The 25,989-nt window shown below is 40.1% G+C and overlaps 1 long non-coding RNA gene across 1 annotated transcript; it reads left to right on the plus strand.

Moving 5' to 3' along the window:
• The first annotated feature begins 12,334 nt into the window (after positions 1-12,334).
• On the plus strand, positions 12,335-13,956 carry LOC133855008 (uncharacterized). The gene is made up of 2 exons (XR_009896907.1): positions 12,335-12,425; positions 13,719-13,956. It is a non-coding gene; the product is annotated as an uncharacterized LOC133855008 (long non-coding RNA).
• The last annotated feature ends 12,033 nt before the right edge of the window (positions 13,957-25,989 follow it).

Raw genomic sequence — 25,989 nt, forward strand, 5'->3', positions numbered from 1 at the left:
AAGAACCTAATACACACGGGTGCGCGAATCACTGATGATCCGTTTGTACTACCTAATCAAGTATCGCAAGTGTATTATGTCGAGAATCCCAAAAATCCAAATTGGGCTGTTGCTGTAAGGACAAAACCAAGAAATGTGTACGATGTTGGCAGTGGTGAAAGTGATGACGGGGCCGAGGCTGATAGTTATCATGAGCATGAGCCTTTCAACGTCAACGTGACGGGGGACGTTGGTTTTGATGACTTTGATTGTGCACGTATTGATGTACCGGCCACCGAAGCAACATAATAATTGTATGTATGAATATGGTTAAACTATTAAATAGAATCTAAATACATGGGGTGTCCAGAAGGATTTACTTATAGTTGTCTCAATTTAATTCTTTAAGCATGTCGTTTTTGCATGCTGCATATTGTATATTTTATATTGTATGAAATGTGACTCATTTTAATGTGTTTGCAGATAGACATGGCCCCTAAAAAATGGAAGCCGCAATCAGGAAATGATTTTTGGACGCCTATGGACCGCACATCAGAGGGGCGATCGGTTGTGGGGTCAGATGATACGACACAGGACTCTAACGAGACACAAGGGAACATAGATTCTCAGCTTGTACGACATGAGCAATCGGTTGTGGGGTCAGACGAAACGACACAGGACCCTGACGAGACACAAGGGGACGTACTTTTTCAGCATGCACTTGATGACCAACCAGTTGTAGGGTCAGACGATATGGCACAGGACCCTGACGAGACACAAGGGCCGATAAATTCCGACTACTCGGGTGCCACGTATGTTACGGGGTGGGAAAATTTACACAATAGGTATGAATTAATTTTGGTTTTTTTTTTTTTTTTTTTTTTTTTTTTTTTTTTTTTTTATCAAATACTTTGATAATATTCTACTAATTAGTGATAATCAAGTGTGACATAAATTTATTTAATGGTTTGCAGATGAGCAGGGTAGAAAGAATGTTAGGACTGTTGGTAGTCCTAAGGACATATGGCACATACCTGCTGGAGAAAAGGTGGTGATCGAGTTCAACACGTTGTGCCAACCAACCGGCCCGGGGGTCGAGAAATTTAGAAGGATTTGTGGGAAGATCATCAGAAATGGTTGATTTGTAAAGTTGCATGGTAACTGGAGGAAATTACCATTGCAAGAGAAGGAAGATATGTGGCACACCCTAACGGTATGAAACGATTTATTTTCATGTCTATCACTTATTTATAGTTTTGTAGTCCTACATTTTAAATTTAACTTGCGTTGATTTCATTTTTGGTGTAGAAAAAATTTCATTTTGAGCCTGTCCACCTCGTTGATCAAATTAAGAAATTAACATTGAAGGACCTAGCAATGAAAAGAAGGCAATACAGATACGAGATCAAGAGCGGTCTAAATTTGAAACAGGGTGATACCTTAGAGTCTGTGATCAGTAGGGCTTCGGCAGTGGCAGTCTTCGATTCTGAAGACTTTGAAATGCAAGTTGATACGTGGTTGTCTTCGGCTGATATGGTATATACATTTATTTATTTATTAAATTTGTTGAAGAAATATGCTACATATTAACATTACCAAATTTATAGGAGAGAGCGTTGAAGGCCAAGACAAGCCGTGCCCAAAATGTATTTCTTCACACTCTGGGATCGAAGAGTATCGCACAAGTTGCACGAGAAATGGTACGTATAGTAGATAAACGTTTACGGCATGTACGTATTGTAGTAAGATAATAAGCTTGTAACTGATAATGTTAATGATAATGCAGGAGGAAGACATGGGAGAAACACCGAACCGAGATGATATGTTCATTGTCTCGCATACCAAGAAAGATGGAAACCCTGTGAATGCAGCGGCTGGGGAAGCTATCGTAAGTGGTAAATATGTAATTTAAATTAGTTCTATTACAGACGTTTTCACCCTTGGACATTATGTGCAGGCGAAGATGAGAGAGATTATCGAGAATCAGTCGCCTACAGAACGAGTGTGTTCACAGGGGTTAGTCCGTTGGTCGCAGAATGATGCATGTGCACAAGTGCTAGGACGAGAACATTCCGGTCGTGTGCGTGGCTTGGGGCTAGGGCCAACTCCCGGGAAATCAAGCTCTTACAGTACCTCCGGACAAGGATTGATCTCTAGTGCGCCTACTCCCAAAGAACTAGAGATGGCTGCTGAGATGGAACGTTTGAAGAATTTGTACGAAGCGACAAACATCAAACTGCAAGAGCAAAACAACAAGTATGAAGCGCAACAAGAAGAGCTGGCAGCCGTCAAACGTATGGTCGCAATGATTATGGCAGAAAAACAATCATCAATGGGAAACAACCAAGAAGGTGAGCTGAACTTGATTTATTTTGTGTTACTTTCAAATTTATTGGACTTGGTTTATTTTTAAACTATTTATGGTCATGAGTCATTTTTCATCGTTGTGGTTGCCTAGTATGATATGACAAAAAATCTCTCAAAAGTAAATAGAAATGTATGAAGTGTTAATTTTTTAAATTTACTAGACTGAAAACTGTTCTAACAAATTAAAAGTTACAAATTTCAAGTAAACTTTCTTATTTTAGGTCTATTAAAATCCAGACCAGGTGATTGAAACAAATAATAATTAATAAAAAAAAATGGTGAGTGAAACCCAAATAAGAAAAAGAATATATATATTTTTTTTCACAGAAGCTGTGAAGGAGATCTTGATCTTCTGTTTGTGAGTAGTGATACATGAGATTATTACTTTTTGACTTGATAGTTAGCAATTTCTTAGCCTTCCATGATGAAGGAAACAAGGGTTGAAGTCCCTATAAGACAATCAATTAATGCATTTCATTGGTATTGTATTTGTTAGTTTGAGGTGGTTGTAGGAAGTATTGCTCTTTGTATTTTTGGTTTTTCCTTGTATTTCCCAGGAATTTTTTTTTTTTTTTTTTTTTTTTTTTTTTTTTTTTTTTTTTTTTTTTTTTATAACCTTCGTAATTAAAGACTTGCAACTCTTATCTTGCCAGAAACAAAAAAGAAAAAAGAGTTGCATGTTTAGGGAGTCAGACCCAGGAAAGTTCCAATACCCATGTATGCTTTCACTGTACACGATGTAATACAACTTTTGAATTCAAAGTATAAAACTGTACCCACTATGGTATAAATCTAATCAACCATCTACCACAGATACAACATGCCTAAACCTGTGATGAAATGCTTGTTTTTTTTTTTTAAACGAATAGAAAAAAAAGAAGTAATGCATGGGTTTTTAGCTACTAACCTATCCTTTTTTCTTCAACCTCTCAGCCCTCCGAGTAGATGGCTATTTCACTTCGTTCTCTTGTTCTTGTTTGTCTCAAACATTTAGAAACTTGTATCTGATTGCAAAAATTGTTTTCTAATTAGTTTCATATTATAAGTTGTATTATGATTGAGGATGAATGTTAATCTAGGCAGTTAATTTTCACCTTGTAACATGTTAATTTTAGCTTCATAAAGATGATTCTTTCCTAACTAACAATTTGGGATTTGTATACTTATTGCAACAAACACATAAAAGCATAAATGAAGAAGATGCACACAAGGTCGAAAACCGGATTTTCCTTTGGGTCGGCTTGCATACATTGATGACTATAATTAATGATGTATGGAATTTAGGTTTTATGTTTTTTTCATTTTAAGTATGTATTTATTTTGACTGTTGTTGTAAATAGTTAAAATTTCCAAATATTTTTGGATTTGAATTTGTATTGACTTTGGAGATGAATTTAGGATTTTGGAAATGGATTTGTTATTTTGTTGTATTAGGGATTTTTTTTTCCAGAAATTAAATATATGTATGGGGAAAAAAAATTAAAAAAAAAAAAATTTTTGGACGGTTTGGGCCCAAACCATCCAGAATTTTTTTGGTTTGTACAATCTAAATTGCAGACGGTTTGGGCTCAAACCGTATGGAATTTTACGGACGGTTTGGATAAAACCGTCCGCAATAGTTTCTGGACGGTTTGTAAAAAACCGTCCGTAATTGCGGACGGTTTTAGTAAAACCGTCCGCAATTTTAAATGCCGACGCATTTTCATGGACGGTTTTAAACCGTCCAGAAAAAACCGTCTGGACCCTTTTCCAGACGGTTTTTTCCAATTTCTGGACGGTTTAAAACCGTCCAGAAACTGCGTTTTTTTAGTTGTGGTAGTGATGCAGATAATGCATATCACGAGTGTGTACCGCTCGTACTACCCACTAATGACCTGAATCATATGAATGATGAATTAGATCACGACAGGCCCGACATTGATCCGATTGAAGCTCCTGTTATACAATGATTGCTATATTTATTGTTGGTACAATTCACTTAAACTCAAAATACTTTCTTATTTTGCATAGAGCTCATTGTATAATATGCATATTCTTTTTTAATATTCCTAATACGAATTTTAATTGATTTGTCTATGTAATACCCGGAAAAGACAACCCACTTAAGATATCAATATGTGCATAAATATAAGACTTAAGAATTGCTCTTAGTTTAATTAAGCTACATAGTTATGCATGTAGAGAATTGGATCACTGAGGTTAGTCGATAGAGCGACTTTCTGGTCGATCGAGCGACTATAGGTCGAAGTCGATCGAGCGACTTTATTTTTGATCGAGCAACTTAGCCCAGTGCAGTGCAGTTTCCGCCAGCTGCGAAAATTGATCTTTCCACCTAATAACTTGGGACCCACACGTGGTACTTGATGCCAAACGATCATGTCCACATTTAGTTAGCCTAGTTAGTCCATTTTGGTTGAAGCCCAACTAGATTTCCTTAGATATCATGCAATCATGGGCCAAGATATGGAATAGTAACCTAGGAGATTTGAGCTAAGAATTTGAGGTGTTGGTTGGCTCAAATCTGGCCATTGGGATGATGATTTGTTGGTTAAATCTCAGCCCTTCAAGAGTACTATATATAGGTTGCATGGGGAGTTGATTTTCATAAAGGAGAAACAAAACTATAGCCAAAACTCTCTCTCACTCTAGTGCTGAAAGAGTAGCACGAAAGTCCTCCATTTTCACCCCACTTTCCAGCACCTAGCAAGCCCAATTAAGCTTCAAAAACCACCCTCATTCTCCCACAAATCAGTAGTAGAGTGTGAGTGGAAACCTCCTTTGTTTTGAGACCAAGAAGCCAAGCTTTGCAAGTGGAACTTTCTTGGACAGCAACTCTCCTTCACTCTCTAAGCCATTGAGGAACTTTGGGTGAGTATTTTCTCCCTCAAACTTCTCATAAGATCAAGTAGTTCTATTGCTATTTGAAATCATGACTTGCTCTTGTTTTTAATTATGCATGTTATATGAAAAGTTGGCTAGCTTACATGTGAGTATATGTGTAAACATATGGATGAGTATTTACTACATGAGATTAATAATTTAGAATGGGAAAATTGTGTTTTAAAAATGAATCAAGAAATGTAAGTGTGAGAGTAAATATGTTGAGGTTTTGATATATATATATATATATATTAAAAGAAAAAAAAGGTGAGCAATGTTTAGGTGTGTTATAAGGATGTGAATTAAAGAAGAGTAAAATCATATGTGTGCTTGATTATATGACAATGTATTCTTATTTTTTAAAGTATATTATGTGATGGATAATTCTAGTAGTACAAGAGTTGGTGTGTAAGCATTAAAATAGATAAATAAGAGATCATGTTTAATTCGGTAGCCGTTGCGATTTATAGGAAGAAATATGGTAGTAATAATGATTTCATAAGAATACTTTATTCATTCGCTATCATCATATAATGATTGTTATGCAGTTGTAAAGGAAAATATTTGGAGCAGAAACTAGTAAGTATCTCTATACTTACTGAGGACGAAGCTGGTTGACTTTCCTATAATGTTATGTTTACTGTTTTATTTACTTGTTTGCGCATGTGATTTTGCATATTTTATTATTTTAATAACCTGTCTAATAACAAGCTGTTGGATCGAGATCCACGGTGGGTATGCGAGGCTTCACATGAGTTCCAAGGTTCTCAGTGAACGAGGAGATACCTAAAAAGATTAATAAATACAAAAACTGGTGTACCAAGGTCACCAGGGAAACCAAGGTTTCCAGGAGCCAAGGCTCCCAAAGATTATAATTAAAAGTTAAGTGAGGAAACCTAGGTTTCAAATAACACGCTAAACGTTCCAAGGCCAACAGAGTAGTGGAAAAAGGGAAATACCTAAAACTCTACACTTAAGACTGTCATTGCTTTATGATTACATTATGTTCATTTTATGTCTATGACTCGCGATCATGGATTATATTCTGCATATACATGTGATTATATGGCCATTGCATTATGTTGCATTAACTAAATAAATCAGCACTCATATTATTATTGGAAACAGCGGACTTACTTTAGTGTTTATGTTGTTTTCTTCTCTTTGTATGGTACTTGTAATGGTTCAGGCTATGAAGAAGAAGAGGATTATCAGGACTATCCCGACACATAGATGGTTCCTGGTTCAGTTTTGTAAGGCTGGATAGCCTATATTTTGGGACTACCCTGTTATAGTCCATTAGCCTAACTTAAAACAATATTTATAATTCTCCGGTTATATATATAGATTTTGGCTTGTATAATTATCTAGCCCTGTGTGGCATGACTGGTATTACTGTCTGTATAATTATGCTGACTGACTCATGATATATATATATTTTGAGGTATTTCAGTAGTAGCTCTGAGGTGTCAACCTATTCCCAATTCATATTACATTTATTCCGTTGCCAATAATTACCTCTGATAAGTTAGTAATGTCTTGTGGAAATTTGAAAATTTTCACTGACGCTTTTTGTAAAAGCGAGGCGTTACAGTCTATATTTGTTCCCAGGTTTCGATAGACCAGAGACCCCTTGCTTGCGCATATCGTGCACCACGCCTACCCGTGCCTTGCACGACTACATCCACACCGGCGATGTCAGCGACACTACATACCACACCTTGGCCACACCACCCGGACGCCGTTTATAGACCATTGCCCTCGGGTACGGCAGGAATGAGCTAGTCAGATCCCGGGCAGACGAGCGCAGCTGGATATTCTCCTTCTCCATACTTGACTACGTCCACACCGGTGATGTTAGCGGCACTACATACTGCACCGTGGCCACACCACCCGGACGCCGTTTATAGACCATTGGCCCCGGGTACGGTGGGGATGAGCAGGTCAGATCTCGGCCAGACGAGCGCAGCTGGATATTCTCCTTCTCAATACTCGGCGTTCTCGCAGTTGTGGATCACCTCACCGGGTCATATTGATCGATGGTGGGCGCAAGAGTGTCATGATCCGAGCAGATTCCCGCTATACTATCCATACCCCCTTACACCACCTATGCCAATCAACCCCGATAGTGAGACTCAGGATGACAGATTCCCGCTGTCACAGCTGGGGGAGATGCCTATGTCGGCTATGCGGTCGGGACAGATGTCGGCACCGGCAGGGGGCAAGGGCCGGCACCTGGGGAGAGCCACGTGCCTGTTTATGGGCAGAGCTAGTTGCCGCTTTCTGGGGAGAGTCAGGACCCAGATATGGGGGAGAGCCAGATATCCTATAAGGGGGACGATGTGATGTTGGGTCCTGATCAGTTGGCCCCTGATGTCCCCCAGGATATGCCTTTGGATGACGATCATGATGATGAGCCTCACCCGGCAGATGAGGTAGGCGAGGAGCATGCGGGCAACCCAGCGACCGAGCTCATAGGGATCGACCAGATTCGGTTGATGGGTAAGTACATTTTTATACATCATTATATCTTATATTATGTTACCAAATTTTATTTAGTAAGTTCGTATAATATTTAAATTGAATTTTTAATTTATTAATATAATTAAGTTATTTAGTGTTTTTTAATATTAACGTTTTATATTTTTTGACTAGGGTATAACCCAGACGGGAGTATCTATTTTGAGGTGATTAGGGACCCAGAGAGAAATTGGGTGCTCCCGAGGGGGAAGAAAGTTGTGTTGCAGTACAATGCTGCAACACAACCCTTGGGACGAGCATGCAATCGTTATAGACGGGCTGCGGGCAAGCTTTTACGGAGCGGGTCCCACATTCACTTGCGGGACGAATGGGCAAAGGTAGATAAGCAGATTAAGCGGGCTATGTGGGATGCCATAATGGTATGTTTATGAAACTAATATATGTATTTAGTGAAATTAAAGTTAAGATTAAGTTTTAGTTGAACTGGTAAAATTAATCCTTAAATTGAATGTACAGCAAGAATTTTATGTACCCGTATCCGTTGACTTGTGCCTGGCACAGAACGAATTCTGGGGTGATATGGGCCTTGAGCACCGTTCGTGGAAGTCGAAGTTGAGGACCCAGCTATATATTCGAGACGGTGACACGCCATTGACAATACGTACGAGAATGCTAGATAGGTTTTTTGATAAGTATGACCAAACGGATGTGGAGGACGTACTGCACGAGTGGTGCACTGAGAGAAATAGGGTATGTAGGTCTTTGATTGTATTACTGTAATGTTGTGTTTTTTTGATAAACTGTTCATTTAATCATAGCACAAAAGTAATTAAGTGTGTCAATTATTTAATTTATTTTTCGGAATGTTCAATGCAAAGGCGAGGTCTGAACGAATGAAGCGGCTGCGGGAGCAGAATGACATCCCCCATAGTCTGGGGTCCAAAAGTTATGCCAGATTTAATCACGATGAGGTATGAAACAATATATAAATGTTTTAATTCATCTTTGTGCGTAATTGTTCTTTCTTAACATTAAATGAATATCCAATGTTTGTTATATATTTAAACTGTATGGCGACAGGCATCTACATTTGGCACGCCCCCCACTTGCGCCGAGTCGTTTGTGAAGACGCACACAAGGAAGGACGGCAATTATCTGAACGAGCGGACACGGGACCTATGCGTATGCTACTGGTCTATGTTATTAATATTTATTAGTTATGCGTGTGATAAAGTATTTATTAATTACCAGTGTATTGTATGTTGACGACGTACAGGAGCGGATGACACAGAGTTTGTCCACTGATCCTGCTGCCACGGATCCAGTCTCATCAGATACGGTGCGTTGGGCACCTGGCGACGCCTACGAGCAGGCGGTTGGGCGACCCGAGTATGCGGGTAGGGTTCGGCAGGTTGGGCCGAACGTTACTCCTGTTCGTGGGACTTGTTTCTCGTATAGGGCCCGCACACGAGGGGGACCGGCCGAGGGCACGTCTCAGGATTGGGCTGCCCACAAAATTGCGGAGATGGATATCATGTTACTGGCGGAGAGAGAGAGGAATGACGGGTTGGAGGGCATAGTGTGGGCCGAGAGAGAGCGGGCTGACAGCATGGAGCAGCGCATACGACAGTTTGATGCTATGGAGCAGCGCATGCGACAGTTTGAGGCCTTCATGTCCTCTACAGGATTATCGTTCGTATGCCCTAGTGCTCAGCAGTCTTCACCTGCACACGTAGGTAGTACGTCATCTGTTAGTAGTGCGCCTGCAGGTATGGTTCATATTATGTATACACTTAGGTTTATTTTTAATTTGTTCTCATTACTTGTTTAAATTTGCATATAATATTATATAGGTTAATTGTTTTTATTACTTGCAGGTAATGCGACAACGGTTTGTAAAGACCAAGAAATAAATAGGAGATTTACTAGTTATAAATTATGCTTATTAAATAGATGAGATTAATAATAAATTTTAAGTGATTATGTTTATATAATTGAAAGAAATAAAGAGTTTAAGGTAAGGGGTAAAATGTAGTTAGATTTAATGTGGGGGTTAAATAACAATTAACAAATAAAAGAATTAAAGTTGATGGGCATTTCAGTAATTTTTCACCTTTTTCTCCCTTACCCCTTTTCCTTTCCTTTTTTTTTTTTTTTCTTTCTTTTTCTCATTTCTCTTCTTCTCAGTAGACAGTAGCCCACAACCATTTGTTTCTTCTTTCTTTCTTCTTTTCTCTTCAACTCTTCTTCCTTTTTCTCGGTTCTACCCACCCGAACACACAGTGAGATGAGACGAGAGAGTGAGTTCGAGAGATTGAGAGGGAGATGTCGAGAGGGAGAAGAGAGATCAGAGAGAGTTTCAGGGGGAGAGCCGGCCGTTCAGGGATCCTCTGACGAAGCCGATCCTCCAGTATCAATTTCCAGCGAGTTTTCCGACAGTCCCAGTAGCAGTTTCCGGCAACCCGTGAGCCCAGAAAACCCGAGACTCGTGACCCTGAGTTGAACCCGACGATTCCTAGTGAACCAGTGACTGTGAGACCCGGACCCGATCCTCCATTAACGAACTCCGGCGAACCAGTGATGAATCGGTGGCCTGAGATGCGATTTCCGGCCTAACCCTGTAGATTCGTGACCCAGAACGGTACAACCCGCGACCCAGTGACCCGCCAGACCTGAGAAGAAAACCCGGTTCTCTATGGCTGTTTTCCGGTGAATTTCCGGTGGCTGCCAGTGGCGTTTTCCGGCAGATTTGTTGAGGAAAATCCCCAAGGTGTAAATCCTATAATTTTGTGGATTAATTTGTGAATTGTTAAATTAGGGTTTCATGATTTTATTTGGGGTTTCTCTACTGTTTGGCCGGTTGATTTTGTGTACTGATTTGGGTTTGGTTTTGATTGAGGAGTGGTTTTGTGGGATATTGTTTGGAATGGTAGGGGCAATTTTATGGGTTAATCTAGTTAGAAATTCTGGATTTGTTGTGGCCGTGTGTGGTTGAATGGATTGTTGTTGTTGGAAGATCTATTGGCGTTGGTTGTGTTTTGAGTGCCGGTTATGTGTGTTTAATATGCTAAGGTTGGGTGGTTTGTTTAGTTTGGTTGTGTAATGCTTTGGGTGGTGGATTTGGAGGTGGTAATTTTGGAGATATAATTTAGGGTTTCTGGAAGATGTTGAAGGGGATGGCTGAATGAGGCTGATTTGTGGTTATGTAATGAGGTTTTAGGCCAAGCCATTTATAAAGATGGGTTGTTTGATTGTGATTGTGTGGAGTTGAAGTTGATACCAGCTGGGGCCTTGATGTTATAGTTGACTAATTATGGGTATGGAAGTTTGAGAATGGTTTTGTTAGATATTCCATTACCATTAGTTGATTATGGAGACACTATGTGAGTAATGATAATAAAAACGTGTATGGATAGAAATTAATATAAACAAGTAAATAAAATACATTTGTATAAAGAAAGAATAAACTTATGAATAGGTAAAGTGATTATATAAATGGATTATGGATTTATGCTAATGTAATTGAAGACATTAAGATGATCTTTAAGTATAAGTCACTAAAGTTCTAGGTTTGAAAGACTTAATGAATTAGCTTAAAGTGTTGTATGTGTATATGTATATATGTATACATGTACATGTATGTGACTAAAATATATATGTATATTTATTGTTAACTTAGTGAATGAAAGACAAACTATACAAAATGGTTAGTAATTAATAAGAATGTTAAAGAACTGTAAATTACTCAATGAACCCTAGGTTTGCAAATATAAGTTAGAAGACTTATAGAACCTATAGGTGTATTATAAATTTGTTGTGCAACAACATAGTAACTAATTCGCTTAATCATATCCACATAGTGTTTATGTATACTAATGGATTAGGTCTAAGCTTGTTAATCATTGCATGTGTGGGTATATATATATATATATATATATATGGACATATACATGAATATGAGTTCGGTAAATAATGATATTATGGAAATACATAACTAGGCTTCAAATTCATCTATTAGTGTAAGTAGATAATTAATGCGTTTATTTATGTATTATAAAGTACCTAAGTGCGTTAGGAAGCGGTGCTTAGCTCGGTAAGCCTTCTATACATATATGTGTACATATATATATATACGTATATGGGCCGAATAGACTTAGCTTAAACGGATAAACTAACTATAAGACTTAATAGTTAATAATGACAATAAGGTAACTTGTTGCCTAATTCACCTATCCATGTACACTAAGTGCTTTAGTGCATATCATTGGTTAGGTTTAAGAGTTGTATATGTATATGTATATGTATATATGTACATATATACATATGCATGCATACATGCTAAATACATATGGTTAACTTAGTAAATAAGCAACACGCTATAAAAATGATTAACATAGATGATGAGGTGCAACAATAATAAATGAGCTAGTAAAAGGAGTAAATACATTTTATGATAATAAACAAGATACAATAGGAACCAAAAACCAATGGTAAGTTTAATAATAGCTTAAGGTGTCTAGCTAGCTTTAAAAGCGAGTGATGTGACGTGTGAGCAAGCGGGTAGTTTCTGTGTCATAGAGTTTAGGTTCAATAGCATAGTCTAATGCTACCAACGTTTGCAGGATCGTGTTATTGGAGACTTCAATGGGTTCTCCAATGTAGAGTTCGAGTAATTGGAATCCAGTGGAAGTTTGAGTCAGGAGTCTAATGCAGCCAAGGTGGGTATTCCACTCACTGAGAAAATATATATTTTTATATGTATTGGATTGATAAAAATATATATATTGTTTATGAATCCGAACCAACCATATGATGAAATGTATATGCTTTGAGATGATTTGTTTAGTTTCGATTATGTTTAAACTATATCAATGATGTTAAAGAGATAGTGTATGAGTGAAAAGTATTGAATAGATTTAAAATGTTAAGTTCTGCGGTTGAGATTTAAATTATGCAAATTGTTTGAGAACATGTCATGTTGAAACTGTTTAGTTTTTTGAAGAGAATATGTTTTGAATGATTTCAAAGTGTTGGGTAAAATGTTGGATTTGTTTAGTGTTAAGAGGACGTGATTTAACAACTGCATGATTTGAGCATGATACAGTAGTGAAATATATACTGTCAAGCACGGAACATCGAGAATGTAGTATAGAGCATACATCAACAGTAGTACAGCAGTAAAGGAACAGGATACACAGTAAAACAGCAGTTATCAGCATCGTGGGGGACCGAAGCCCCAGTAGACCCAGTCATGCATATCATGTATGGCATTGTTTAATGAGTGACGTTTTTATGTTATGAGTAGATTTTACTAGACGTGTTGGTATGCATAAGTGTCTTAGATGAAAAGCGCTTATGTATATTTCTATCGGATAGTCATGTGTTAATATCATACATTGAACTTGAAAGTACATGGATACATGATTGCCCGAGTGCAAGTAATGGCATGTCTATGAGTAGAAAGGTTGACTGTTCTTGTTCTCCAGGAAAGACGTGTTAGCATGATTGAGTTTAGCTCTAGTGCTCTCATGATCTACTGGCGTAAGGCACGAAGCTGAAATACGATTAGAGATGGTGTTGCGAGTGTTTTGTTGACGGATGTTGTCCTAGTACGGAAGAGTAAGATGCCATGTTCTTTGCTTAAGACTTATGTGTATACGTGATATCTGTGATGGAGTGATCGTGTGCACATATGACCAAGCGACCGATGAAAAGTATTATTATAGAGGGGTCTATATGTAAAATCTTCCAAGCGGTAGATTGGAACTTCTACATATGTTCACAGCTATATAGTATGTTTTAAATGTTTTCTGAATAGTCGGTGTTTGCTGCATTAGCTGTTGGTAAATTGTGGCTAATATAGTGCTTGCACGACTAAAAATAAAATAAAGGTTGGTTCTTTGTGAAAACTCAGTTAGTCTTATATCACTGAGGTCTTAGTATGAGGTATACTAAGGCGGTGAACTCATTATTTCACCTATGCGGATGTGGATACCACCACAACCGTGTAGATGATGTTTCTTTGGCTGCAGGTACTTCGGTATAGTCGATGGGTCGGTAGTAGTGTGCTTGGGATATTATGACTGAAGCTCGCCGCGACAGTTGTAATTGTTGGACCACGGGTTGTCCACTATTTTATAGGTTTGGTATGGCTTGTGACGTTTGTGTCACTTATTTTTTGTTAAGCCATTATTGTTATAGTGTTAATAAGACTCAAACAGATAGATGTTAAATGGCTCTTTGTTGTAATTAACTTGTGATAGATGTAGAAGTTGTAATTTTCGCTATTCAGATTTATGTTTTCCGCTGCATAGATAGATGTATGTTATACTCTGATTATCAGGTACATGTTATGGGGCATGTGTCATATGTTGGCTGAGCGACACGTAGTCGTGCCACTGTGATGACTCGTTTTATGTTTGTATAAAAAAAAAAAAATGGGTCGTCACACGGTTGGTCCGTTGTCGCCTGTTGGACAATTGCTGAGCCAACAATCCCCTCTCGGGACTCCATCGCCCGTTACACCATCTCTTGCGGGACAATCGTCGGTTGGCGAGTTCACGCCTGGGACTGCACCTCGTGATTCGCAGCGACGTCCTCCAGATTTGTAGATATTTTTTGTTTTTTTTTTTTGTTAGTAACGAATAATTTTATTAGATCAAGATTTTCAAATTTGTTGATATTGTTGTGTAAGTATTTGTTGTTAGTAACGAATACATTTATTAGTACATGATATTCAAATTTTTAAATATTGTTGTTTTGATAAATTTGTGTAATTTGATTTTGTGATATTTTTGGATAAAATAAATTTGGAGAATTCTACCAAATATATATATATATATATATTAAATAAAAAGAAATTAAAAAACAGAATTAAATATGAAAAAATAAATTTAACATTGGCCTCATGTATTTTAATACACGTGGCCAACATTTGCCACATGTATTTTAATACACGCGGCCAACAGTGGCCACGTGTATTAGAATACACGCGGCCAACAGTGGCCACGTGTATTAGAATACACGTGGCAAATGTTGGCCGCTTGTATTTTAATACACGCGGCCAATTGGCCACGTGTATTAAAATACACGTGGCCAACTGTGCAGTTAGTGTCAACCGGATCCACCACGTGTATTTGCGTGGCCACTTGTACGTGGCCAACAGTTCGCCACGTGTACAGTGACTGTACACGTGGCGAACTGCAAGTGGCAAAAATCTTTTTTTTTTTTGTAGTGATGCATGCATTGGAGTAGGACTCTGGGATACAAGCATGTCTCTGTTGATAAACAAATGACAGTTCGCCTATCTATACAAAAATATTAACATCTTCCACTAAAAATGGTTAATACCATATCTAGGTACATTGAAGCTTAGTGCCTTTGATACAACAGTTCAATCATGCATGCACTTAAGTGAAACTCTAGGATACAAACACATCTCTGCTGATGTACAAATGACAGTTCGCCTATCTATATAAAGATATTACATTTTCCAATTCTGAGCAATGTAAACATCCATGCACATTAAAGCTCAATGCTTTTAGAAACAATAAAACAAGGCATTATGCTCACCTATATAGAGACATGCATTTTCATTTCCAGAAACAGGCAACACCATATCTGTTGGTACAGTTTCCGGTATGGTGTGAATCTGCACGTTCCTTTGATGTTCTTCACGCTTCTCAATAACTTTGCAAAACAACAAAACCTAGGGACCCTTCCGGGGGTCCCGCTCCGATGCCTAAGTTAGCTCCTGTGAGAAAATAATGCTCTATGCATAAAATTGAGTCTTCGTTTATACCTGGGGTATGGGCCTATTTATAGGCATAGATGTGGAGTCAAACCTGGATTAGGACTCCTGCTCCTTGTTGATCTAGAACTGCTGTCCGAGTTCTAATTTGACTTCAATTCTTTACTAGACTTCTAATTGGATATCTTCTTAGACTTCCAATTTGATATCTTCTTAGACTTCTGATCTGATATCTTCTTAGACCTCTGATATGATCATTATTCTTATCTTATCATTATTCTTATCTGTTTGGACCTATTTGACTTTTGAATCTCCTCTTTGGATCGGGTTGAGTGGGATTTATCCCCAACAGTTACCCCCCAATTCCCTTATCCGAAGCTTGCTTGAATAATGGGAATTCCATGTCTAAGGAAACCCGATCTTTGTCTCCTTCTGAAAACCTGCTAACCTGCAAAACCTGAGGGTTAAATCTTACCCCCCATTACCTTCTTATTGCTCTCGGCAAGGACTGATCCGAGACTCTCGGCTAGGACTGATCTGAGAGTTTTCTTCTTGGACTTGGCTAGGACTGATCCGAGACTCTCAGCTAGGACTGGTCCGAGAAGTTTCTTCTTGCTCTCGGCTAGGACTGATCCGAGAGGCTCCTTCTCGGCTAGGACTGATCCGAGAGGCTCCTTCTCGGCTAGGACTGATCCGAGAAGTTTCTTCTTGCTCTCGGCTAGGACTGATCCGAGAGGCTCCTTCTCGGCTAGGACTGATCCGAGAAGTTTCTTCTTGCTCTCGGCTAGGACTGATCCGAGAGGCTCCTTCTCGGCTAGGACTGATCCGAGAAGTTTTTCTTGCTCTCGGCTAGGACTGATCCGAGAGGCTCCTTCTCGGCTAGGACTGATCCGAGAAGTTTTTTCTTGCTCTCGGCTAGGACTGATCCGAGAGGCTCCTTCTCGGCTAGGACTGATCCGAGAAGTTTCTTCTTGCTCTCGGCTAGGACTGATCCGAGAGGCTCCTTCTCGGCTAGGACTGCTTCGAGAAGTTTCTTCTTGCTCTCGGCTAGGACTGATCCGAGAGGCTCCTTCTCGGCTAGGACTGATCCGAGAAGTTCCTTCTCGGCTAGCACTGATCCGAGAAGTTTTTTTCTTGCTCTCGGCTAGGACTGATCCGAGAGGCTCCTTCTCGGCTAGGACTGGTCCGAGAAGTTTCTTCTTGCTCTCGGCTAGGACTGATCCGAGAGGCTCCTTCTCGGCTAGGACTGATCCGAGAAGTTTTTTCTTGCTCTCGGCTAGGACTGATCCGAGAAGTTTTTTCTTGCTCTCGGTTAGGACTGATCCGAGAGCCTCCTTCTCGGCTAGGACTGGTCCGAGAAGTTTCTTCTTATACTCGGCTAGGACTGATCCGAGACTCTCGGCTAGGACTGATCCGAGAGATTTCTTCTTGCACTCGGCTAGGACTGATCCGAGACTCTCGGCTAGGACTAATCCGAGAGTTTTTGCCTGCAAAAGAAGCGACATCAACGGGTTCCCGGTCCCTAGACCGAGAACACTCCGATGCTTAAGTCAGCTTTATTCATTTATTCTGAAAATAATTATTCCCAAAATCTGGGTAAATTTCTGTCTAGTCTGAATTGAAAATAAAAGTTTAGTTCTTTGCAAATATAAATACTAAAAAAATAAAAGCAAGCCTGAAATTCCCGAGAGTCCTTTTTATGGGATCACGGGCAGGTACTGCTGTTGCCTCGGCTCTCTATGCCTAGGGCTTCTGCTTCCTCGGTCTTCTCTTCTTTCTATGTCATCTCGGGGATCATTCTCTTGATGCCTCTCGCCTAGTTGAGGACGGTCTCGGGGATAGTAATCCCGTGGCTGTTGATCTCGGGGCTGATAGTCCTGATGATTCCGAGGCCTGTTATTTCCTGGATGGTTCCGTCGCTCTCCCAAGAACCGAACTAGCTTGCCATTCTTTATGAATTCTTCTATTAACAACCTTAGGGTTACGCACCCCTCGGTGTAATGACCTGCTTGTTTATGGAAATCACAATACTTCCCTACATTCCTATAAGGAGGATTACCTGGTATCTTTTGCGGTTCCCGAAACGCCGGATCTCTCTTGATCTCCATGAGGACTTCTGATATCTCGGCATTGAGAGGTGTAAAGTTGTAATCTTTGAACTTCTTTACCTGCCTATGCTCTTCCCCATCAGCTTTTCTGAATACTTTCCTTTTCTTTTCTGGGGCTATCTCTTGGGGTAGTCTAGAACTGGCCATAGACTTCAGCGTCTCTTCCTGATTAATGAATTCTTCTACCTTATCCATGAGGCCCTGCAAGGTATTCTGTTGCTTCCGGATCAATTTCTTCATCAAAGGCTCCTTGGGTGAAATTCCCTGATAAATGGCAGCAAAGATCATATCCTCGGTCGGATCTTCGACCGTAGCCTTCTCTCGGTTGAACCGAGCCATAAACTCCTTAAGACTTTCATTGCCCTGCTGGTGCAATGATAGCAAATATCCCGAAGGCTTCTTCCTTGTCCGGAAAGCCAAGAACTCCGTTAGGAATATCTTGGACAATTCTTTGAACTGATCAACGGAATTCGGGGGCAGCTTCCTGAACCAGTCTCGGGCATTCCGCGAAAGAGTAAGAGGGAAGGCCCGACATGCTACTTCATCGGGTGTCCCGTGAAGGTCTAGATGAGCTTTGAAATTCTCTAGGTGATCCAAGGGATCTCTGTCTCCTGCATAACTTAGAATTTGGGGTACCTTAAACTTATCGGGAAGCTGATAGTCTGCCACCCGTCTGGTGAAGGGTGAGTCTGTACCCATTAGCAGCTTGTCCACCATTACGGATCTGCTTTTGTCCTTTCTTTCCATCTCCATGTACGTGTACCTTCTCTCCAGCTCGGCAATAATTCTGCTCAGATCTCCTTGGCGGTCATCCTCCCTCCGAGGATTAATGTTGCTATTGTGATCTTCTTCCTCACGCTCATCCCTGTTCATCTCGGGATTGGGCTGTCTCGTCCTCATGCGTAACAATTCTGCATTTAAGTCTTCAATCTGGGCTTCCAACGCTGCTATGCGATCTTGATCTCCACCCCCCGGGGGAGGGTTCGGTGGAGGCTGCAAATTATTCTGAATAGCCGGTTCCTGTGGGGCCACGGGCTGTCGATTGGTCTGGCTTCCGGAACGTGTGTTCATCACCATGCTGGATCTTATTTTTCTTTTATGAGGAACGAATAATCGTTCCCACAGACGGCGCCAAACTGTTGGTACAGTTTCTGGTATGGTGTGAATCTGCACGTTCCTTTGATGTTCTTCACACTTCTCAATAACTCTGCAAAACAACAAAACCTAGGGACCCTTCCGGGGGTCCCGCTCCGATGCCTAAGTTAGCTCCTGTGAGAAAATAATCCTCTATGCATAAAATTGAGTCTTCGTTTATACCTGGGGTATGGGCCTATTTATAGGCATAGATGTGGAGTCAAACCTGGATTAGGACTCCTGCTCCTTGTTGATCTAGAACTGCTGTCCGAGTTCTAATTGGACTTCAATTCTCTACTAGACTTCTAATTGGATATCTTCTTAGACTTCCAATTTGATATCTTCTTAGACTTCTGATCTGATATCTTCTTAGACCTCTGATATGATCATTATTCTTATCTTATCATTATTCTTATCTGTTTGGACCTATTTGACTTTTGAATCTCCTCTTTGGATCGGGTTGAGTGGGATTTATCCCCAACAATATCTAAATACATTTAGGCTTAGTGCCTTTGAACGTCAATTGATCATGCGAGCACTAGAGTGGAACTCAATATCCAAGCACGTCTTTGATGAAGAACAAATAATAGTTCGTCTATCTATACATAGACATTAGCATTTCTAATTCCAGGCAATGTGAATGTCTAGGTACATCCAAACTCAATGCCTATAAAACATGCGAATAGTCAATACAAATATACATATGTTCTTATCCATTAAAACTCATATGCATACTAATACGTCTAGCATAAAAACTACTATAGAAATCCGGAATAGAAACACAATAATGCTCCTAATAAAATACGTGCATGCTATTGCAAACAATGTGCCAAAGGGGCAACCGCCAGCGTAGTGGTCTTCTACAAACAATTGCCAAAGGGGTAACCGCTAGTCCAGTGGTCTTTTACAAACTACTGCCAAAGGGGTAACCGCTAGCCCAATGGTCTTGTAAAAACTATGCCATAGGGGAACACAAGCCCATTGGTCTTTTACAAACTGTTAGTTTTACTGGCTACATTCTGTTGACTAAATCACTGCCATATTAGTGTATTGTTGAAACAAGGACGTCGTAATTATCCAGAGTCTTCAAAATATTAAGACCATATTTTCTCAACTACGGAAAGGCCTTAACATGACAAGTATTAGTGTCACAAACATCAAGAAGGCAATTTCTGGATTCTAGGAAGATTCTGCGTAGTTTACAACTCAGCAAAAGTCGGTTCCCTATTTGCCGTCCAGACAGCCTAGAGAAACGTCCGGATGCCCATCAGTGTTCGGGAAGATTTTTAACAGCTCAGCAGACCTGGTTAGTGAAGATAGCATGCAACTGTCCAGACGTTAATGCAACACCGTCCAAATGCGGAGGTTGAAGTTTAATGATGAAACGCATGAAGCGCGTTATGGAAGTCGGTTGCTACTTGTCGTCAAGACGCCCTATGTCTAAGTCCGAACGCCTCCCAGAGAACTCCAAATCAATGTTGTAATAGGTCTTCTGAAGCTTATAAATAGAGGTCTCTAGGCTTGTATTATTTAGTGAATTCGGTACTGAATTACAGTGTACTAAGAGAAGGTGTTTAGGCAGAGATTGTTGGATTTGCTAGCTCTCTTACGGTGTTTGTGTTTGATTTGATCAACCCGTGAAGTCTAGGTTAGGGAGGAGCCCTAAGCTAAATGAGTCCATTGAAGACCTCTTCAGGTAGAAGTCTTGGTTGGGAAGCGTTCACGTATATGTACGTGTTAGAGTTAATGGTACGACTACTGCATCGAAGGTATGTGAGTACGAGTGCTTTGTAACTAGCTTTGTCTTTTGAATAGTAGATTTCCTGGGTATGGCTACCCTAGAGTGGTTTTTCTCTTAATAAGAATTTACACTTCGTCAACAAAATATTTATCTCTTTTAAATTTTGCATTTAATATTTTGTTGCACAATTGATCACACACATACGTTAAATTAGAAGTCTATATTTTTTCACAAACTAAGCCATAGGCGAATGCAAGCCCATTGGTCTTTTACAAACTAGGCCATAGGGGGATGCAAGCCCTTTGATCTTTTACAAACTACGCCTGGTCTTTTACAAACTAGGCCATAGGTGAACGCAAGCCCTTTGAACTTTTACAAACTACGCCACAGGGGAACGCAAGCCCATTGGTCTTTTACAAACTACGCCATAGGGGAACGGGAGTCCATTGGTCTTTTACAAACAATGCCATAGGGGAATGCAAGCCCATTGGTCTTTTCTCAACACTATGCTTTATACCCCAAAACCATTTAAATTTATTACTCCCAAAATCATGATCATGCTCTTTTGATAAACAATATTCTCATAAAACAGTAAACAATTCAATATGTCAATTTCCAATAAAACTCACTAAATCAATATTCAAGTCATATTTCTCATTCAGTTCTAAGTTCTCATAAAGATCATTGATATATCTCAAGATAATTTAAACTACTAAAAATATCCAAAACATATATTTAACATAATGTTAGTTCGGTATGAAAAACAACATATTATTTGCATTTCTATAAAATACATAAAAGTAGTAGTTTTCTCAGTGAGTAGAATACTCACCTTGGCTGCGCAGATAATAAGCTCAACTAGGCTTCCTAGATAACTTCTCGCAATGTGCCACTGTAAACACATTGCACATTACTTAATATTTCTCTAACACTAACTAATATTTAGCTTTTAAATTACCAAAGAGCTAACCCATGGAAAGCCATAGAATTTCTAGTGTTCCAAACACTTAACTGTAAACCATAAGCACTAACCAAACCCAAATAGCACTAACCCAATATATTTACTTAGGGTTAGTCATTAAAAATCACAACCCAAATAGATACCCATAACATTAAACACTAACCCATTAATTACATTCACTAACCTAATCACAATAACATTAACCCATAAGAGAATCTTAGGGTTAAACTCATAAAATACCCATAAATTAGGATTTGAGAGAAAACTTACCACAAGTTCATCAAACTAATACCCAAGGTTTGGGTTGCCTCTAGCAAGCTTCAAGTGGCCAAATACCTAAAGAATAGTGAGGATTAAACTCATATTTACAAGATTTCACCTAAAAATCTCTAAAACATAAGTTCAACAATTTACTTCAAAACGATCAGTAGAAACGTAGATCGGGCCTCGTAGATCACGTTTTCCAAAGTCGGATTTGAGGTTGAACGGTTAGATCTTCGTAGATCAAGGGTTTTATATGAAAATCCTAAGAAAAATCGTATTTGGGAAAAAGAAAATCAAGAGAAATGAGTCTAAAAAATTCGTTCTCGCATTTATCTTAGGTGCTGTCCAGACAGGGTGAGTAAGGGTCCGTACACGTACATTTTAAATCATGCGCGTTTGATGAGGGTCCGGACGAGCTCAAATGTTAGCTCTCGGACTTCAGCATTTGCAAGAGGGCCCGGATGGGCTGGGAATGTGTCCCATGAGGGTCTGGACAGCTTTCAAACGAGTTGCGAACTTTGCAACCAGAATGTCCATTTGGGCATTCTTTTTCACCCGGACTCGACCTTAAGTGTTTTCTAAATATTTTCTAAGCATTTTCTTGACGTTTTACTAATTCTAATAATTTAATTATTCTAATTTACATTTTAAACGCTTAATTAATATCTCGGATATTACAAGGTGAATATGGGCCTTTGGTATGTTCTTCTAGAATATCCGAGATGATTGTGATTCCAAGATGCTGATACTCTGAGACGACCTAGCTGTAAGATTTCTTCAGTAAGCATCCGAGACCTTCGTGATCGAGCGGGTCTATCCGGGCCATTTAGACCGGTGGGCCCCCAGTTTGGCCATGGGCCCACTTAGCTTTGGGAATGATAATTTCCCCAACAGTTACCCCAAATTCTCTTATTTGAATTTTGAACATAGGAGAATTAATTACAAGAATATTTTTCAAATATGGATTTCTCGAGGCGCTGCTTTGAAGATTGATCTCAAGTTTTGGGTTGGCAGCTGAATTGATGGGAGACGCTTCAATTCTCGGGTACGCGTGGTATATTGGAGCATTAATTGCAACCCTCCTATTTATATCTTCTTCAAAGGAGCTTCCCTAGGGGCAGAGAATTCCCCAAGAATGGGCACCCTTAGACGACGACCTACAGGAGCCCCCGCATCTGAACATTGTCGATCGGGCCGAAGTTGCCAAGATGATCTCTTACTCTCGGCGGGGAGTTCATTAGACAGACGGGATCGACTTCGACAAGATCGTGATGGATGCTACTTTATGAGAGTACATTGGGTACAACATTCTAGATAACAAGGTTTTGCTGGGACGGATGCCGCTCTGTGAGAGGCGAACACGTCTCGAAAGAAGGTGAGGTGGAAGAGATGAACATCAAGTTGAAGATCTTTCGAGTTCTGTATCGGTCCACCCCTACGTGAACATTTGAATCGGGGATCAACAACCAACTCGGACCGGAGAAGAGTAATAAGTCCAGAGTGAAGAGCAACGCCCGACTCAGACCGATCCTCGCTATTATACTCCGGCAGTTAGCAAGGTAAGTACTTCCCAAAGAAGACCCCTAATAGAAAGGGAAGGTCTACTTGGATGCCCCTTGGGAGTTGTCACTTTGGTTGTTTTAGAGGAGTTTCTGTCCGATGTCGGGTCGACAAATCCTTGTTTTTTCGGTCTTTTAGTTCATTGTCAAGGTGGCCGCATTGTGACGAAACTTCCTGAGAAGCATGAATGTAAATCCTTCACTTGACGTAGTCGAGATACAGGCCAGGATTGCAAACCTCGAGATTGAGGTTTCAACTTTGAGGGGGCTGGAACCCAAAGTTACTCGGTTGCGAGACTTGATTATGGTCTGGGACCAAGACGTTGCTGCCCAGGATCAAGCAATTGCTGAGGAGCGATGACAATAAGAAGGATTTAGTCTTGAGGCCTAGGAAGCGAATGCTCGAACGATTGAGGCACTACCTCAGCTTGCCGAAGAATTAGAAGCCAAAGATAACTTGGTTGCAGAGCTCGCAGAGAGCTGGAAACATCATGATGCATTTAAGGCTCAGGCATGCGAGTGGAGACTAGGGCGTCAGAGCCTCATAAATGAGTCCTAGGGTTGTAGACTCATGGATAAAGAATGAGCCCTTGGGGTTGGAGCCTCAATGGGTGGGGGGTCGGAGGCTCAGAATCAAGTCCTAGGGTTGTAGCCTCATGGATAAGAAAATGAGCCCTTGGGGTTGGAGCCTCAATGGGTGGAGACTAGGGTGGAGCCTCAGAAACAAATCCTGGGGTTGTAGCCTTGCAAGCAAAGAAACAGAAATGAAACAATGAGCATGCATAGCATTGTGATGTATGATTTGATTGCATTTGGATTGTGCTAGACGTATTGGTATGCCTATGTTGCCTGGTATGGGATGGGGAACATATGTATAGTGATATTCAACTGGGTTGTATGGCATACTACGAGATGACATGTATGCGGGAGTGTATGTAGTACATGGATTCCCCAAAAGTTCGGAATATCATGTATGCATGTGCGACCGAGTACTGACATTAAGTAGATTTCATGAGATGGCATGTGTTAGGTGTGCGTACAATATGTGCGTTCCCCAAAAGTACAAAGCGTTATGTATTCACATATGACTGAAGTATGACATTGAATGGATTGGTTGCGTTGTTGGAATCATATTGATGTAAGGTTTTGAAATGTATATATGCACGTATTCCCCTAAGGTACAGAAGAAATGCATGTGTCCATGGCTGAGATGTTATATCAATTCCTCATTTGCGATGCATGTTTGGGAGTGTGCGTATATCAGGATTTCCCATAAGTATGGATGACTCATACGCACATAAGGTCAAGACATAGTGTCAACTAAGTCTTAGATGCTCACGTATGCTTGCATTTCCCCAAAAGAATGGAAAGCTTGCGTATGGGAATGTTTGAGTCACATGAGTTATTATTATGTATTGTTTTGGTGATCCAAATTATAATGGTTTACTATATTGGCTATGAAACCTTTTATGAACCTATCATGTCACAGTTAGCCGTTATTGTAAACGTGGGGTAAAAATGTAAAGGTTGGCTCATTGCGAAAACCAATGAGAATTATATTGTTGAGACCTCAGTAATTTATTACTGAGGTGGTGAACTCATACTTTTACCTGTACGGATGTGGTTAACCCCACAACCGTATAGATATTGATGCTTTGGCTGTAGGTTTAATGGATGTAGAGGATGACCCCGTAGCTCTGTATTTGGGGTACTGTGACTGAGGCATATCATTGGAGTCGTAGCTGTGTGGACTTGGACGTCCCATTTTGGTAGTCTTTTGTTGTTGGCTCGTGTCCTACATGACACTTGTAGTTTGTAGACCCAGTCTTTTGGTATGTAATTAATGTTAAGCTAAAGCCTTAAATAGATAGACTTATGTGAAAATTATTGGACTTCCAATTTATACAAATGTGTGTGAACAGTGTGCAACAAAATATTAAATGCGGAAATTAAAGGAGACAAATATTTTGTTGACGAAGTGGAAACTCAATTAAGAGAAAAACCACTCCGGGGCAGCCAAACCCAGGATATCCACTATTCAGAAGACAAAGCTAGTTACAAAGAAGTAGTACTCACATACCCCTGATGCAGTGGCCGTACCTTGAACTCTAATGTGTAACCCAACACGAACGCCTCCTAACCAGGTCTCCTACCTGAAGGGGTCTTCAATGGAATCCTTTAAATTAGGGCCAACCCCTAAGATAGACTTCACAGCTGATCAAATCACACACTGGCAAAAGCTAAAGAGCTAGCAGATCTTCAATATCTCCCTAAACACCCTCTCTAAGCTGGTAGGAATTCACCACCAAATTCTGTGTCGAATGCATGCCTAGAACCCCTTATTTATAGGCTTTAGAAGCCCTAATTCGAGGAAAAAATGGAGTCTCTGGCACGTGCTTCTGGACCGTAGCCTTGGCCGTCCCGAAGGACAACTGTTTCAATGTCCGGAAAGCAATTCTGAAAAATTTTCAAATTTTTACGGGGGCCATCCGGACGCTTAATGTTTTTGTACGGACTGGGACCTTCCAGACAATTCTGATGGCTGTCCAGAAAATCAATTTACATAATTTTTCATTAGCTTTCCAACGATGCCGATTTTGTCCCAATCCGATATTTGAGTAAAACGTTATGTCCAAAATACCGGAGGGTGTCCGGACGACTTGACCGAGCGTCTAGATGGTCAACTGCAACCGCCTTTCCAAAGTAGCACTGAAAGCTTCCATAACAAGGTCGGTCCGGACGGTGTTGCCCTAGCGTCTGGACGG

Source organism: Alnus glutinosa, chromosome 13 (assembly GCF_958979055.1).
Source record: "Alnus glutinosa chromosome 13, dhAlnGlut1.1, whole genome shotgun sequence".
NCBI lineage: Eukaryota > Viridiplantae > Streptophyta > Magnoliopsida > Fagales > Betulaceae > Alnus > Alnus glutinosa.